This window comes from Numida meleagris, chromosome 8 (genome assembly GCF_002078875.1).
Source record: "Numida meleagris isolate 19003 breed g44 Domestic line chromosome 8, NumMel1.0, whole genome shotgun sequence".
Taxonomy (NCBI): Eukaryota; Metazoa; Chordata; class Aves; order Galliformes; family Numididae; genus Numida; species Numida meleagris.
Window position 1 is genome coordinate 2,742,553 of NC_034416.1, and position 16,499 is coordinate 2,759,051.

The following is a 16,499-nucleotide window of genomic DNA, read 5'->3' on the forward strand; positions in this document are numbered from 1 at the left end:
CAGTGAGAGGACCACCAGTACTTCAGCAGAAGGAAAGATGGATGGATACCCTGGGGAGGGACTTTTCGTAAGGGTATATAGTAACAGGACAAGGGGAAATGGCTTTAAACTGGAAGGGGGTAGATTTAGACTAGGTATTAGGAAGAAATTATTTACTGTGAGGGTGGTGAGACACTGAAACAGGTTGCCCAATGAGGCTGTGAATGCCCCCTCCCTGGAAGCACTCGAGAACAGGCTGGATGGATGGGGCTGTGAGCAACCTGGGCTAGAGAGAGGTGTCCCTGCTGTAATAGGGGTTTGGAACTGGATGATCTGAAAGGACCCTTCCAACCCAAACCATTCTGTGATTCTGTACTTAGGGAAAAAAAAGAAATGACTTGTGCTTGGCGCATCATTTTGTGTGGAGGGCAGGAGGGAATATATTGACAACTGTAGACAAAAGATAATGGCTAGGATTCCAAGGAGCCCTTCCAGCAGCCTGCCATGTGGCTCTGGCTGGCTGTGGTGCAGGGAAAGCCCCATGAGCGCCTGCTGGGACCACCAGCAGATCTGTCCCCACTTCTGCCTCCTGCAGCCAAGCTGGAGAGCGGCCTGGGTTCTGCACGAAGCCTCTGGGGGAACCAGTGGGTGAACACAGACTGTAGATGCAGGAATTCAGGGGCATGTCAGAGGTGGCAGCCTGGTTAATGTGCTCTGCACCACTGCATGGAGTGCACACATCTAAGGCCCTGACTTATTACAAGGCTAGTTTGTGGAAGAAAAAGGTTTTTAATTCTTTTTTTGTTTGCTGCCAAAATAGTGTGTCATTAAGGGAACGTGTGATTTTGTATTTTGTTTCACATCTTTTGCATGTACAGCATGCAGTGCAGCCTCACTCAGTCCCATCTTTGCTGTATTTCCTAGGATGAAATGGTGTCATTCCTTTTTTCCTTCTCCTTTCCTTTTCCACATTCATCTCTTTCTTTCTCTTCCAGATACCAATTCTTACAAATGTTGAGAGAGAGCTTTCACAGAAGCATGCATCCTGCATTTTGGTTTGAATGTGTCAAAGAATCACAGAATGGCTTGGGTTGGAAGGGACCTCAAAGATCATCCAGTTCCAACCCCATCACACAGGTAGGGTTGCCAACCCCTACATCAGGCTCTAGATTTACATAGCTCCCAGAATGTACTTAGCTGCTGCCACAGCCTGAGCGCTTACAGGAAGAAATGGTGCTGCCAAGTCTTAGCACTGACAGCACTGGGACGTGTAGTACTATGTCTAAGGCAAATGGAGAGGTACATTGGACCTGCTCATGACTTGAATATAGTAGCAGTGTGATGCATCACCACGTGAAGCTGGCCAAACTGTGCTGCTCAAGGCTGTAATGCCGAAGGAGGATATTAAGCAGATAGTCACCATGATGCTGGTCTTATCTGAGAGTAACCCTGCTAAAGCTACCATGGGCCTGCCAAAATGTGACCACACAGCCCTTACTGCAGGCCGTTCTCATCCCTGTGGGAATTCTGTGTGTTTCTGGTAATCCTCACTTTTGAGAGGCTCCCAACTGGGTTAGATGTGACCTCTGCAGTGTCACTGCTTGTTGTCAATCCTCTTTCCATCACAGATGATGGAAAGACCTGGCTGGGTATTATTTTAACTGATTTTTTTTGCAAGTTCTCAGATGACGATATATCCAGCTTCTACTAAATGCCTCCTGCTGTCCAAAGTTTGGTGATGAGCTCGTTCTGCTCACACAACCTCCTGGACACTCACTTTGCAGATCTCCATCGGTGCGGGGTCGGTCTGGCTCTGTAATGAGCTCTCATCCTCAGAGCAACAATACCTTGTCATCCATGCTCTTCTGTTCAGGGTATCAGTTACGTAGGAAAACAATAATCCAGGCTGTGCTGCTTGGTTGCCTCACAAAGGTTGCGTGGTTTGGGTAGGTAGACTGTGTTGAAGTGTTTACTTGGAACGTGCGAACGATTTGAGACAAGTGCGACCTTGCTGCGCGGCAGGATCCCTCAGTGGAAACCTTCACATTGAACAGCAAAGAAAGGAGAGAGGTTTGTCTGAGGGCCAAATGCATGATTCATATCATTAGGGTGAAGCTAGGCACTTTGTTTTATCGTCTCATGCCTGGGAGCAAGCCTGTGCTTCTCCCTCATTGCCACGAATTCGGTTTTTCTGAGGGATCTCTCAGCTGGAGACGGCCACGGTGCTTTTGGTGAAGCACCAATGGGGGCTGCACCGGAGATGTCACAGTGTCATCGTCATCACACAGTCATGGCATGGCGGTGGCTGTTGAGGACGGTAAGAATCAGAACCAAAATGTGAGGTCTGAGATTCAGGCTTCGTTTCTTCCTCCTGTAACCTCACTGTTTTCGATTCTCTTTTTGCTCGAGGGCACGTCGGTGGTGGGAGAGTGGAAAGAAGGGGGATCAACTGTTTGATTAGAAGCGCGATTTCAGGATATCGCGTGTGATGAGTGCAAGTGGTGGAGGACAGTGTGTCCCTACTGAGCTGTGTGTGCAGGGAGCTTCTTGTGTAGGAGCCTGGAAGGAGACGTGACAGCCTGGGTCTACTGTAAGGGCTGGAGAAGGAAAGACTTGATGGGACCTGGAGGAAAAGCAGAGTGACTGTTCTCTATTGCTCAGTTATTGGGGCTGATCGAAGCTGCGGAAAATCTGTCGTGTCAGGGACATGAAGCAAAATTTCAAATCTTAATAGGCAGATGTTTCTGAGAAATCTCTTCATATTGATACCACCCCGAATTGGAAGGGACAGAAGAGTATTTTTGTGGAAATGCTCACAAAAATACTGCTCTGTGTCTGGATCAGATCTATGTAGCAGTTGCTAGGAGCCAAAAATGAGTGTGGCACTTCAGAATCTGATTTGATGTGTGGGAACTAATTTTTATTTAGAACGCAGTAAGATCACATGGCTGCACAGATATTTTGTTTGCTTTTTTCCCCAGTTCTCCTTGCCAACTTGGGCTGAAATTAGAACAGGGTAAGTCACCGAATGGTTTTTTAATAGTTCTGACTTAGCAACCTAGAATTAAAGTTCATGTGTGTCAGATGGCATCTAAATTACTGAGGATACAGTGATTTTTTTTTTATTTCCCTCCTCCAAAGCCAAACTTCTGATTTTCAGGGCAGTCTTCTGCCTCAATTTGTGCCGTCGCTGTTGGCTGATGCTTGCCTGTGGTCTCAGTGAGCTGTGCCTTCCAGCTTTCTTGTGAATGAAACCAGTCACCAAGTCCTCTGCCCAAAAGCCAGTTCGATGACTGCTCTGAATTCTAAGACTGATATTATGGAATGAGCAAATAGTTTATTCCTTATCTCTGAGTGTGGTATTAGATGCTTGCACTTTTCTTGTGCATGCAAGAATGAGTTACTTCTATTTTGAACAATTTAATTACCTATGTATGTGTATTTCTGAGTTGTGAGGGGCCTCGTTATGCTTCCAAATTCTCTTGGAGAAGAAATGTTTCTAGTCTGAAAAACCACAGTCTGATGGGAATTTGTAAGGAGAGAGAGTGTATAGGAAAGGCTGTGATTTCCGCTTAATTTCATGCAGCTTTCCCATCTGCTATAATGATCCGCGTCTTTATATAGGGAGTTATCTATCCTGTGCAGTTGTGTCTGGGAGATACCTAATGAAGGAGGGCCCTTATTTAGAGACGGGGCTGGGCAAAGACTGGGTTCATTTTGGAGGTTGCTTAGAGGGGAGAGAGATGATGCCTTGACCTGCAGGCACTCTTGATGCAGAGGTTGGAAGGGGATCATTTTAAGCTAACTCAGCCTCGGTGGTGAGACTTTCAGATGGCAATTCAGAAACCCAAATTAGGTTCCTACTGCACTGCCTTCTAGAAGAGCTACTCCTTGCAGACTGTTCCCTGTTGGCTCTCTGCTTTGGATGTCTCTGCTAGTATTTTGGGTCCTGGTGAGAGAAGGACATGTTTGAGTGGAGGTGGGAAAGCAAAGGAAACGAACACCGTTGTCTTCTGACCTCGTGGAGATGGTGCAAAGCAGTAGAGTCTGCCATGGTGTATGCTTGTGCATCAGCTTTCAAACTGGGGACTGGGCTATAACTCATCCTCTGCGAAAAGTGCTTACTCCCTGTGATTTTGGTGAAAACCTGTCTTTGTCCTCAGTGTAACTTGGGGAAGTCATAGGAGCTAAGGAAGTACTGAGCAGCATTCAGGCAAGGTGTGCCTTGCCACCTCTGCAGGAGGACGTGCAGTAAAGCAGAGCCAGCCCCCTGCTCTGTGGTCTCCTGGCGCGGTTAGCTTGCCAGGGATCAAACCCTGACCTGTTCAGGAACAGAAAGAAATGCAATTCAAACATTGCTGCCACCAGCAAAAATGATTTACGGGAAGATCATTTTCTAGCCAGCTCTGCTTGTTCCAGGCTCTTTGAATGGCATCCTGCCCAATGGTAAGTCAGCTGGAATGTGTCATGAGGGCACAAGTAGCGAGCAGCAATGTGCTCAGACAAGCTGGCTGCATCACCCAGGAGGTGCCATCTCCATGGCGATCCACCCCTGGGGCAGGCAGCGAGGCACTTGCCTTTCCTTATGCTTCGCTGTACTTCTGACTTCCCTGAGATGCTGCTTGAATGCCTCTGAAATGAAGATAGAAGTGTGAATGTCACGGAGCCTTGTGGCTGCCAAGAAGAAAATTCAGAGGTTGCCGGCACATGGAGGGGGGGGTTGTGAATGCAGGAAGGGATCAGGAATTCTTTGGCTGAGTTGCACGGAGAACTAGGACACCAATAAAATGTGGTGGTGGCTGAGAGCAGCCAGCATTGTGGCAGCGGTGGTGCGTGGCTCTGCGACCATCGTGGCACAGCTGCCCCTTGGCCATGAGTTCCAGCTCTTTCACTGGGAGGTTCGCATGGGTTTCACATGGGTTTTCTGGTAAAAACCCATTGAAATATGCACGAAAATGTTAATGGAAGTTGCACAGCCAGTTGCAAAGGTGCTGGTTTAAAGGCTTGAGTGTCTCCTTGTCTGTTACAAATACAGATTATTGCTGCTGTACCTCATTTAATTTGGTGGAGAACTAAGTGATGTAGTTATGCTGTTATGGTGAGCAATGGATTTCTAAGTACATTCTTCTGATGAGAAGAAACAAGTTTTGCTTTTCCAGTTGCACTCAAAATAAAAACCTAGAATTGAACTTGCTACAGACTTGGACTGAATTTCTCTTTTGAGAGAGTTGACTTAATTAGTAAATAGAAAGGTAGAAAATAAAAAGGTAGAAAATGAGCATTATCAAAATATTTAAGGTTTTTCTCACTGCTGTGTAACTCTTTGTGAGAGCGATTTTCCATGTGATTGTAAAACCTTTCCACGTGATCCTTCTGCTTTTTGTTCAAGAAGAACGTCTCACTGCTGACCTTTGGCATGGAGCTCCTTTGCTTTTTGCTGAAGGGCTCATATTAGTGGGTTTCTCAAATCCGTGCAGCAAACATGAGGACATCAGAGGTGATTTCCAGGGCTGCAGCCCTGTAGCTGGGACCCCAGAGAGCAAACCTGGCCCCCTGGAATGACACTGGGGCCACTTATCCCACCCCACTGCAGGAGCGAGTGCTGGGGTTGTGCTCATTGAAATAGCCTCAGATGATTCCTGTTTGGCAGTGGGTCTGATGTAGCTGGCAATATGCAAGCACAGTACTGCAAGTTCACATCCAAGAGTTTATCAGTATTCATTCTTTCTCCTGTACTAAACAAACCCAAGGAACACAGCCTCCCATTGCAGTAAGAAAAAGCATTGCTGGTCGGTTCAGACTCCAGAAACTGTATTGCTGAAAAGGTATTTTGTTAGAAAGAGAAGTCTGATTCATCCAACGAGCATACTGAGTTGGAGGATTATATTTGACTTTATAAAATCAAAGATGGAACTTCAGTTTTCAATGTTCTGAAATGGATACAGCGAACCTTGCTGGGCAAATGAAGCATTTGGATGCTTTTGGGTAAGATGATAAGCATAGGTAAGGCACTAGTGGTTAAATAATAAAATCTTCACTTTTTTAGCACTGTGGACTATTTTGTGAATTTCAGGCACGCTCAAAAGTGTTGGGGCTGAAATCCTTTATAAATCTTCCAGTTCTGTGGCATTTACCACCGGTGAGAACAGCACAGGCTTGCAGCTTTTGTAACTCTAATCTTGTTAGTTAAAAGGTGGCATGCTGATAGTTTCATTTCACAGTTGGATTTTTTTAATTATCTCTCAAGATGTATTTTAGCTTCTCAGTTTGGGCCATCAGGTGTAGCATAACCCACAACACAGCACACAGAAAGAAACTTCAGACTAATGTGCTTCAGATTGTCTTTTAGTCCTGAAGCTGCACTTCTGCACAAGTTTTAACTCGACCTAAGGAAGAAAAAAAAAAAGAACAAATCAATAAATCCAATGAGGCTTTGCAGTGTAGCACTGATATCAAATACCATTTATTAAGTCTGTAATAGTGAAAAATATACACTGCTGCCTCCGGGGGAATGTAACAGCTGAATGGTTAAACACAACTTAGTTTAATTGTTTTATATTTTGGCTGATATTGAACTTTATCGTGAATTGAAATATCTTGGCTTCAACCTTTATGGATTTTTTCTAAACATGTGCACGTGTGCGTATTTAAATGTGAGATGTATTTTCATGCACATATAATATGCGTGTGTGTACGCACATCATACATATACAGTATTCCCTCAGAATATCGCTAGAAAATCCTTCAAGCAAGGTCCAGCTCTTCTGGATATTCAGGGCTCCACTCATTTTGCCTGAGGTTATGTGACCTTCAGCCAAACCCTTCCATGTGCAGGCTAACTCTTAGCTTTGGCTAAAAGATCTGCAGTTTTCTTCATTACTTTTTACCTCCGAGGACTAGGTCTTCCTCCAACACTGGGACTTTTCTGCTCCCATCTGAGCTTTCCTTAAGCAAAGACAAATTTATGTTCCTCTGCCCTCATCAGAGTCATACCCCACCTCCTTGGCCAGCTTGGTCACTCTGGAAAAATTCCTTCTTGACCTTGAAGAGGCCATCCCACAGAATCAAAGAATCGTTCAGGTTGGAAAGACCCCTAGGATCCCCAAGTCCAACCCCAACCTATCCCCTCCATGCCCACTGTCCACGTCCTTCCTTGCCACGTCTCCATGGCTCTGGAACACCTCCAGTGCTGTGGCAGGAGCCTCTTCTGCTGGGCTGCCCATTACCAGTTGAAGATAAGGAGAGAGAGAGAGATTCAGAAGGAATCTTGTGCCATTTCAGAGGGCTGTAGTTAGCAAAGATGGGCTCAGAAAGGCGCTGTGTTCCTGCTCACGGCTGTCTGTGAGCTTCCGAGGCATTTCTAGGAGGAACTGTTGCAGAGTAGCACTACTGGGTTGATGACCGGGCTGATCCCTGCGGTCATGAGATCTGCAATCCATCAGACCTGAGAGATGACGCTCATCCTTTCAGGCATTTTTTTCTAACAGCGTGGGAATTGCAGCAACTGCTTCACGTAAGAACTTAGAACGCACTTGAAAGCATTTCTGAGGTGCCCAGTAAATATGAATTAGGTTTATTTTACTTCGCTTGAGCGACTGATCCTCTGAGCCTCCCTACAGGCTGACCCTGAGCGCTCACTTTGATGGAAGGCATAAAGATAAAGGAGCTGTACAGGGAGGTATGAGTGTTGCTGCGGATGGGGTGGCTCGAGGCACCCGTGTTTTATGGCAGGCCCTTCTATTTCTGCATTTTACAAACTTTTTGAAGTCGGAGGTCAGTGGGGTTGGGCCAAGCCTAGGTACGTACAGGAAGGCTGTTGAACACGCAGTGGGAGCGAGGCCATATTTTCAGGCTGTTAGAGGGGATTTTTTTTTGCTTTGTTTTTGCCAAATTCTGGGGCACACCGCTGGGTTTTAGGAATATCTTCAAAAAACAGCAGTGCAACTTGGGAGATAAAAGTTACTTTATACAGCTCTGGAAGAAAAACTGAATAATAATAATAATAAAAAAAAAAAACATCTGCGGTGAAATAACTTGTTTTCTTCCCTGTTTTCCCATCTGCTCTTTGCTGTGTATCTCTTTTCCTCTTGTAAGGCCCCAGTTCTGCAGTGTGCTGCAGGGCTCATACCTGAGCAGCCAATGAACTGAACACACAAACTGAATTTTCTGGGTAGTTATCACTTTACACCCCTCTGGCACTCGGCAGCCGAACTCTCCAAACTCGCTTCCTTTTATACATATATTTTTACTGAAATGCTATTTTAATTCTGTAACTTACTGTTGGTGTAAGCATAACCCAGAGGGTTAAGAACCGTGTTCCCTCTGTTTTGCATCCTGCCAGTCTTGGTACAATGAGTCGGTAAGTAATGTTTTTCCCATTAGGTAAATGACCTTTTGGGGAATTGTGATTCTGCTGAGACTGGTGGGAAAATAATGGGTTGCACAAATAGCTCTGAGGAAAGTGGAATGATTTTAAGATGCCCAGTAGTATGGAGGAATAAAGCAAACCATCAGCGCTATGTAGTGGCTTTTATTTAGGATTATCCAAGTTTGCTAGAACTGGAATCCAAAACACTTGTAAATCTGGGAAAGCCTGACTCCTTGCTGGTTATCCTTGCAAATGATGAGAGATGAAGTGTGTGCTCTGCTGTTTCTAATAGCTGATCTAATGGCAGCTGGTTAGCTATCACCTTCCTGTGTTTTCCAAATGGAATATTTTGGGGTTACGACCAGTACAGCTTGCTTTGCCTCTTCTCCATTTTTGAGGAAAGAACATGAAAACTGGAGAGTGAAAGAACCTCATGAACCTGACGGTTTCTGGAATAGTTTGGGGGAGCTGCACTCGCAGCGTGCTGATATTTTGATACAGACATAATCTGTTAATCAGCATTCTGACCAAGAGAACAGTGCGTGTCCTGTAAATTTTCTTGAGCCATTGTGAATTATCTGAGATTATTGGAAGGTTTTTGTGTGTGTTTCCTCCTGCCTGCTTTTATCACTTAAAATCGTGGATTTTTCTGTCAATCCAATCTTCACAAAGTCCTGTTCTGTTCTGTGAGTTATCCTGGAAGATTTCTTGCCTTTGGTTTTAATTTGTCTTGGTTATAATTCCAGTTTTTCCAGTAATTCCAATTACATCTTGGCTTTCTTCAGGTTATCCCCGACAATCCGTGGTTTCTCCCAGGTTCTGGAGTGTCATTTCAAATCTCACAGCAGGCGATAACTGCTGCAGATTAAACACTTCCCTGCACAGTGTGTGTTTCCCAAGGCAGGAAGCTATAAATGGCTGAAAGGCCAGCCCTAGAGATCTTCCAATTATTGTAAGTAGTTTTAAACATCAGTAAGATTTATGGAATTATGGATTGATTTCTGCTCCTGAGTATTTAAGAAACTACCCTCTTGTGACTTGTAGGACCTTGTTATGATCGCTAGGATTGAAATGTATTCAATGTGGAGTTATTGTATTCAATCCTAAATCACACTTCCATAAGTTAGAAGTTTTGAGGTCAAGCTTCCTTGTGCTCTCCTGGCAGCAGTGGGTGTGTTGGGGCACTGCTGACGTTTCTGTTCCTCTTCTGGAATAGGGCAATTAAATGCAAAATCATGTCTGAATTCCCTGGGAGAGTTCCTGATCATCTGTAGTGTCCTGATCATCCTTCGAGTATCTAATAGGGCTGTAAGAAAGAAGGGGGCAGACTCTGCAGCAGGGTCTGTTGTGATAGGACAGGGGGAAACGGTTTCAAACTAAAAAAGGGGAGATTTAGATTGGATATAAAGAAGCTGTTTACAGTGAGTGTGGTGAGGCGCTGGTATAAGTTGCCCAGAGAGGTGGTGGTGCCCTGTCCCTGCAGACACCCAAGGTCAGGCTGGATGAGGCTCTGAGCACCTGATGGAGCTGTGGGTGTCCCTGCTCAGTGCAGTTGGAGCAGGTGGCCTTTAAGGGTCCCTCCAAACTCAAATGATTCTACGATTCTAAGGAGGCTGAGAGCCCCACCATCACTCACACTGGTGGTGATCTTCTCTGGCTTCAGTACTCATGAAAAGCTTCAGTACTCATGACAAAGATGATATTGTGTTTATTTGTAATACGATTTGAAGGGATTTTCTGAAACTTGTCATCTCTCTCCTTTTCTGATGCTAGCATTTCCCTTGATGATCTCAAAGAGTGAAGAAGCAGTGCTGTATCAAAAGTGGCAGATCATAGTAAATTGGATCCCTGTCTGGATGCCAAGGAAAAAATTCAAAAGTATCTGGAGTAATTTCAAGTGCAGCCAAAAAGCTGCTTTGAGATTCATTCTGTGAAAGGACAAGCTAATGAATTTAGGGCTTGTAATCCAAGAGAAATAAATCAGATCTGAGAGGGGGACGCTAGCAAAGCTCGAGGAGATGTAGTGGTAATAAAGGCCTAACAAATAGACATGAGTGGGTAACGTGATGAGGCTGCAGAAATGACAGTGGTACTGATATGTCGGTGCTGAGCTCTGGGTGATAGAAGCAAGAAAACGCTGTTCTTTGTGATAGCAGGAGGGGCCCTGAGTTGAGCAGCAGTCTCATTTTGGGGAACAACATCAGAAAAGCATTAGGGATGAGATGGGAGTTAGAGCAGCTGTGGTGTCTTTGGACAGAGGCATTTCTGTAGGAGGTGGATGTGTGTGTATGAGATGGTGATGGCAAAGCCAAGGGATTTGCTTTCAATATTAAGAAGGGAGAGAGGGGAAAAGTTAGGGGTAGAGAAAGGAACGTGGAAAATATCAACAACAGTGAAGATGTTGACCACAAGACATGGTGACTTTTGGAAATCTATTTGGAAGTTGTGCCAGCAGGACTGCAACCTTTCTCAGTACTTCAGCTCTGGAAAGCGTGATATATGCTGAGACTGCATTGTAATTTCGGAGAGGTATTGACTGGCTGCCATGCAGGTCTCCAGTTCCAGCCAGTAGATCACCTGAAGCTGAGGAAGAAACAAGTGTTACTATTGTGGCAATGCAATATAATTCACTGTTACCATAGATACCTGTGACTGCACATAAGTACTAAACTGGTATGGCTTAGTAACTTGTGAAAAGCTGCTGTGGCTTGATTTCCTCTCATACAAACAGCTTGGCAGCTTTTGAAATGATGGTGATAACTTGTTATCACTTTAGCTTACCACTACAGCCATCTCATGAAATTGAGGTCTGCAGCTGGAAAGAGACGGAGGGTCTCTGTGCGCTGAAACCACAAATCAGATTTGCTAGATGAATGGAAGCAAAAATTAGCTAAGGTATGTAAGCTTGCCCTCTTGAAATTACCCACATTGTACCCCCTGACAGACACGTCCCTTTCTCTGAGCCATCATTATCGTGTTGATGTGGACCTTTTTAGTAAATTGCTTTGAAATCAACTAATGAAAGATGGCAGACGAGGGACGACGATCTCTGTCAGGAAATGTGTGTTTCAGCATTCAGTAGGCGGGGGGTGTGAAGGGAAGGCTTTACAGCACTGCTGTGAGCGTGTTCAGGTATGGGAACCCTCATCTTTTATTACCGGGGCTGGTAGAATGGGAATTGTTTTGATTGCGCTCATTTCTGTGTAGCTACAGACACGTTGCTGTAGGGTTAAGAAAGGGAAATGAAAATTGTGGTTTGCTATGGTGAAGAGAAGGCGGGGGGAAGAGGTGGGAGGCAGGAACAGGTAAAATAAGTAAGACGTCTTCGTTTAAGAGAAGCGCATTTGCCCGGAGTGGTGAATGTGAGTGACTTTCATAAGCAGTAGGTTTCACTCATTGTCACAGCCTGGAAAAAAGAACTATTACTCTGAATTACTGCAACCCCTACTCTAGAAAATAGTGCAGGAGGGATTGCAGGTGACATCCCAGCTCTCGGTCAATACGAAACCACACGTCTGTGTGTTCTGCCACTGAGAGCTGCCTCAGGCTGGGGATAGGCGCGCTTCAGAGGCAGGCTGAGCCTGTGAACCTGTCCACATGCTAAAACTTGTGCTGAATGCAGTTTTATTGAGTCAACAGATGTAATTCATGGGGAGACTTCTCCTCCAGATGGCTCATGGACTGCCCCAGGATGGGGCTTTGCCTCGTGCAAACCTTGAAAATCTCCATCAAAACTTCTGAGTTTACTGCAAGCGTGAGCAGCAGCCAGGATTTCATCAATGTGTGTTCTACAGAAGGCAATCTTGCACTTGAAGGGTGGGGGGAGGAAATCAACCAGCTCTTCTGAGATTGTGACTAAGAATTTACATAGGGATTGGGACATAAAGCCTTGAATCAGGATGTTGTTCCGCTTGAAAGCTCGGATGAATAATAAGAATGAACGTATGTGGCAAGAATGAAAGCAAAGGAGGCTGAGATTTAGTCACTGGAGGCTGTACATGCTCAGGGACTCTCTCTTAAAGCTCCTGTTGCTACTTGTGATGCTGCCGCTGACTCCGTTGCTACATAACTGTAGCAAAGAGTCATTAGTATCAGCTTTGAAACTTGCTGCATTGTCTGTTCCGATCCCGGAGAGGGACCTGAGCAGCTCTGGAAATGCCCTTTCTGCCAGTCTGGCTGCTGGGTGGTACCGCTGATAATACATCATCTCCTTGCTCTCCTTAGGTCACTGCCTTTTATTTCTTTTCTGTCCTCGGAGGCTGCTGCTAATAAAGGGTATCTGTGTATTAGTAGTCTCTCTTTCAAGGGACGTACTTTGAAAATCCTGCTGTAATTTTAGCAGGTACAAACCAAACCTTTTACTCTCTTCTAAGTCAGGCGTGATATTAATTTTCTCTTGTGGCATTTAGACCTTCCCTGGAGGTTTTCAAGGAACGGGTGGTTGTGGCACTGAGGGACACGGTTAGTGGGCATGATGATTTTAGTGGTCTTTTCTAACCTTAATAATTCTATGATATTGGGAAGCTATTTTTTTCACCTGCCATTGATATTAGATGTTTGTCTAATAATGGTTACTTGATAACAGCATCATAACTGTGGGCCTGTTTTGCATTGTTAGGCAGCCAGGTGGCTGGCAGGCCATGCCAGGAAGGTTTGGTGCCTGTAGCAACCTTAGCTGGCATTTACTGCTGCACAAACAGGAGAGCCTCAGTGTTGATGCAGGATGGAGTGCACAAGGCAACACCTCTGTGCTGAGCCCTGCTCCAGCAATTCCAGGTCATACATCTCAGGGGAAAAAAGGGGTTACAAAAAACTGAGCTGTCCCTTTGCTCAGTGTGCTGGGGGCGATGGAGGAGCTGGTAGGACCAGCACAGATGTTTTCCCTTCTCTGTACCTCTTATTGCTGGCAATTCTGTGATCCCTGCTGCATTCGCCTGTGGGGCATGCAGGACTGATGCAGAAGCAGTAGAATGGTGTTCATGAGCATCCATACACCACTGGTATGAACGAGCTAAGCACATGGCAGGTACCAAATTTATTGTTTATTTCAGTCATCTGATTCCTGGAGAACGCATAATTTAATTGAGCAAACTCATTCTGTTCCCACGAAGACAAATGTTTTCCTAAATTTGGATTTATTACAGGGCAAGACATGGCTTCTCAGAGCACGTCTCATATAATCTTCCTCATTGCAGGTTGCAAACAGTGCATATTCCCCAATACTTCCATTATTTTCTTCTCAGAGTCTCCAGATTCCTACCCAGGGCTCCCATTCAGAAACTCAGATGTGAGCTGCCCTTCTGTTATTGGGGATATCCTGGTGTGAGACAAAGTTCAGAGTGCCACTTTGTTTGGAAGGGCAAAGCTGGTTTGCTTTCCTTTAAGTCTCTCCATGAGGTTTTGGCCAGCGGCGAATAACTGATGTCTCCAGCTCAGAGCATGTGGAGGAGAAGGGAATCTGAGGCCCTGTGGCTCCAAACCCAGGAATCTGTTGGAATAATAAATCTAATTTATGTGTGTGCAAAACAAATAAAGGCTGCAATGCTCTCTCATGTTGTTTATTTAAATGCTCTGCCCTACACGGCGATTTTTGGTTTTTTAAAAAGTTTTCAGAAACGTCTTGTAGAAGTAAGTCTTAGGAGGAGTTAGGATGGCTGTTGGCTTTATTATGGTAATGTTTAAAGCAAAATAAATTCAATTCCTGCACTAAATTAAAGGCGACCAAAGAACAAAACAAAATCCAGTAGCAATTAAACGGTGAAGTACAATCTAAGACTGTTGCTATTCTGACAAGCTAAAGGGGAGCTCGCTTAAAGGAAATGTCATCTTCATGGCTGAATGTTGATTAGCTTCCAGCGCGTGTGAATTATTGAAAGTTGCTTTCTCCTCCTTCTCCTGATTTGGTATTAGACCTCCTTTATCAAAGGCCTTGGGATATATGTGACTCCGTTCTTGATGACATTTTAGATGACAGTTTGTAATTAATTTTCCCAGGGTTACGTCATTACTCCAACCATTTCATTTTTGCGTCTCACTTAGCACCGTTTGATTTCCAGTCTTCTCTTTCTCAGTTCCGTTGGGAAATAAATGACATCTCAAGGATTCTGCAGAAATTAAGGTGAAAGAGGTAAGTGGAAACACAAGTCACCCAAGCAACAAATCAGTCAGTTGCACTGCTGGGAGTTATCATGGGGAGACTGCAGTCCTCCAGCCACCATCAATCCACATGCCTCAGTGCTGAGGTCCAGGTAAAATAATTATCTCTTGTTAATTCACTAGCAGTGATGCTCAAAGCTCTTCCTAGCCTCCCTGTAATTGGTGGAAGTAGAGGCAATTTCCTTCATTGCTCATGGGCTGAATCAGCCTTGATTTAGAGATGCTGAGAGGTGGCCTGTTCCTCACCAGTGCCCATAGATAAGGCTGAGGGTGATGAGCCGCCTCTGCTCGGTGCGTAACTGAGTTTGCTGTGGTGTCTGGATGGTGACTCATAGCCGCAGTGAAGGGAAGAGCATTTCCATTTAGCGCTCTACCAGAACTGTAAATCACATGCTTCAGTCAAAGGAAAAATACGTCCAGAGAGAGGCGGGATTGGTGTCAGATTACTGGTCTTGCTTCATATACATAACGGGGCCAAGATTTTCAAGAAGACGAACCTCTAGTCCCTCTTGCAACTTAGGGAAATTTAGAAAAGGATAAGGAGAGATTTAGGAACTGTCTAGCCCTCAGAGCTGCTACCTCTAATTTACCTGCTTTTCCTGCAGGCTTCAGAACTGTCTGCTAGGCTTAGAGCTGATAATTCATTTCAGTTGGAAGGGAAGTAATAATACTTCCTGATGGGCCACCTTTTACCTCGCCTTGTTCTGAGGTACCGAGTTGGCAGATTAAGGGCCTTTTCTTTAATTTATGCTCATCAACAAGTCTCTCATCAGATTCCCCATCATTTTCTCTCTGAGCATGTGAAACTGAGCGTGCATTGCACTCTCTGGTGATCAGTGAGGAGCATAAATCCATGCCCTCGCTCCTGCTAAACCCACCCAGCATGCCTGGAGAGCAGCTCGCCAAACATTGAGTTGCATGAGAGGAGCGTCCCATTTCCACTGAAAAGTCAGCTCCACACTGTGTGCTCTGTCTGAAGATGACAAACCAAGCAATGTGCTTTAAGTACAGGTTTAGGAGGGAGAGGAGGCTGTGAAAGAGAAGTTTTGTTGGTGCCACCTAAAGATGGGTAGTTGTGAGGAGTTGTATGCATGGCTTGCTTGGTTTTCTCATCCTTGCTGCCTGCTTCCTTCCTTTGCTTTGTCTTTTGGTTTTGTTTTGTCCATGACATCCTTATGGATGTGATTTTGCTGTGATGTGGTGGGATCTGGGTATATTTTTGAGTTGCCAAATATGATCTTAGGAAGGCTCAAGTGTATGACTCGATTCCAGAAAGGCTTGGAGTCAAACCCAGGTGGCGGTGCATCATTTTCTTGTTTAAAAAGTATTCTCTTTCCATAAATATTTGTAGCAGCCTCACAGAAACTCACTTGCTGGAGCTCCTGAAATAAGAAAGGATATTCCTGGGGGTTCAAAGCCCTGCTGTCCTTTTCTGTTCCGTGTCAATTGTGTGGGTTGTTTTTCTCCTGTAATTGTTGGACCTTGTAGATTCTCCTTTCATTGGATCCTGTTGCAATTTTAGTCTAAATTGTGCACACAAAGCAGCAATTGGAGCCTTGTATTCTCAGGCAAGGCGATCTCTCCAAGGCACAGCTGTTTCTCCTGTGTATCTATGCATTTGGTGGTAGGATTTTATCCTATGAAAATGCATTCCCCCGGGAAGCAAATAAAATTGTTTGTCTTGCTCAGCTACCAAAGTTATATTTAAGTTTACAGTTTGGAACGCCTTTTCATTTTTGCCTTAACTTGCATTCAGTTGAGTCATATATGCCTGTCTTTGGGAATAACTGTGGAAAATGAACATTTGGGACTAATATGGAGGTTTAAGAGCAAGAGAACTCTTATTAAATAGAGTCCTGTTTAAATATATAGTTGTATTTTATATATACATTTATATATTTCTTGTATGAGACCAGAGATGCTCATCCAAATCACTGTTTAAACTTGAGTGAGGAGGAAGGTACAGTAATACAAGCGAATTCACTGCACGTTGGGG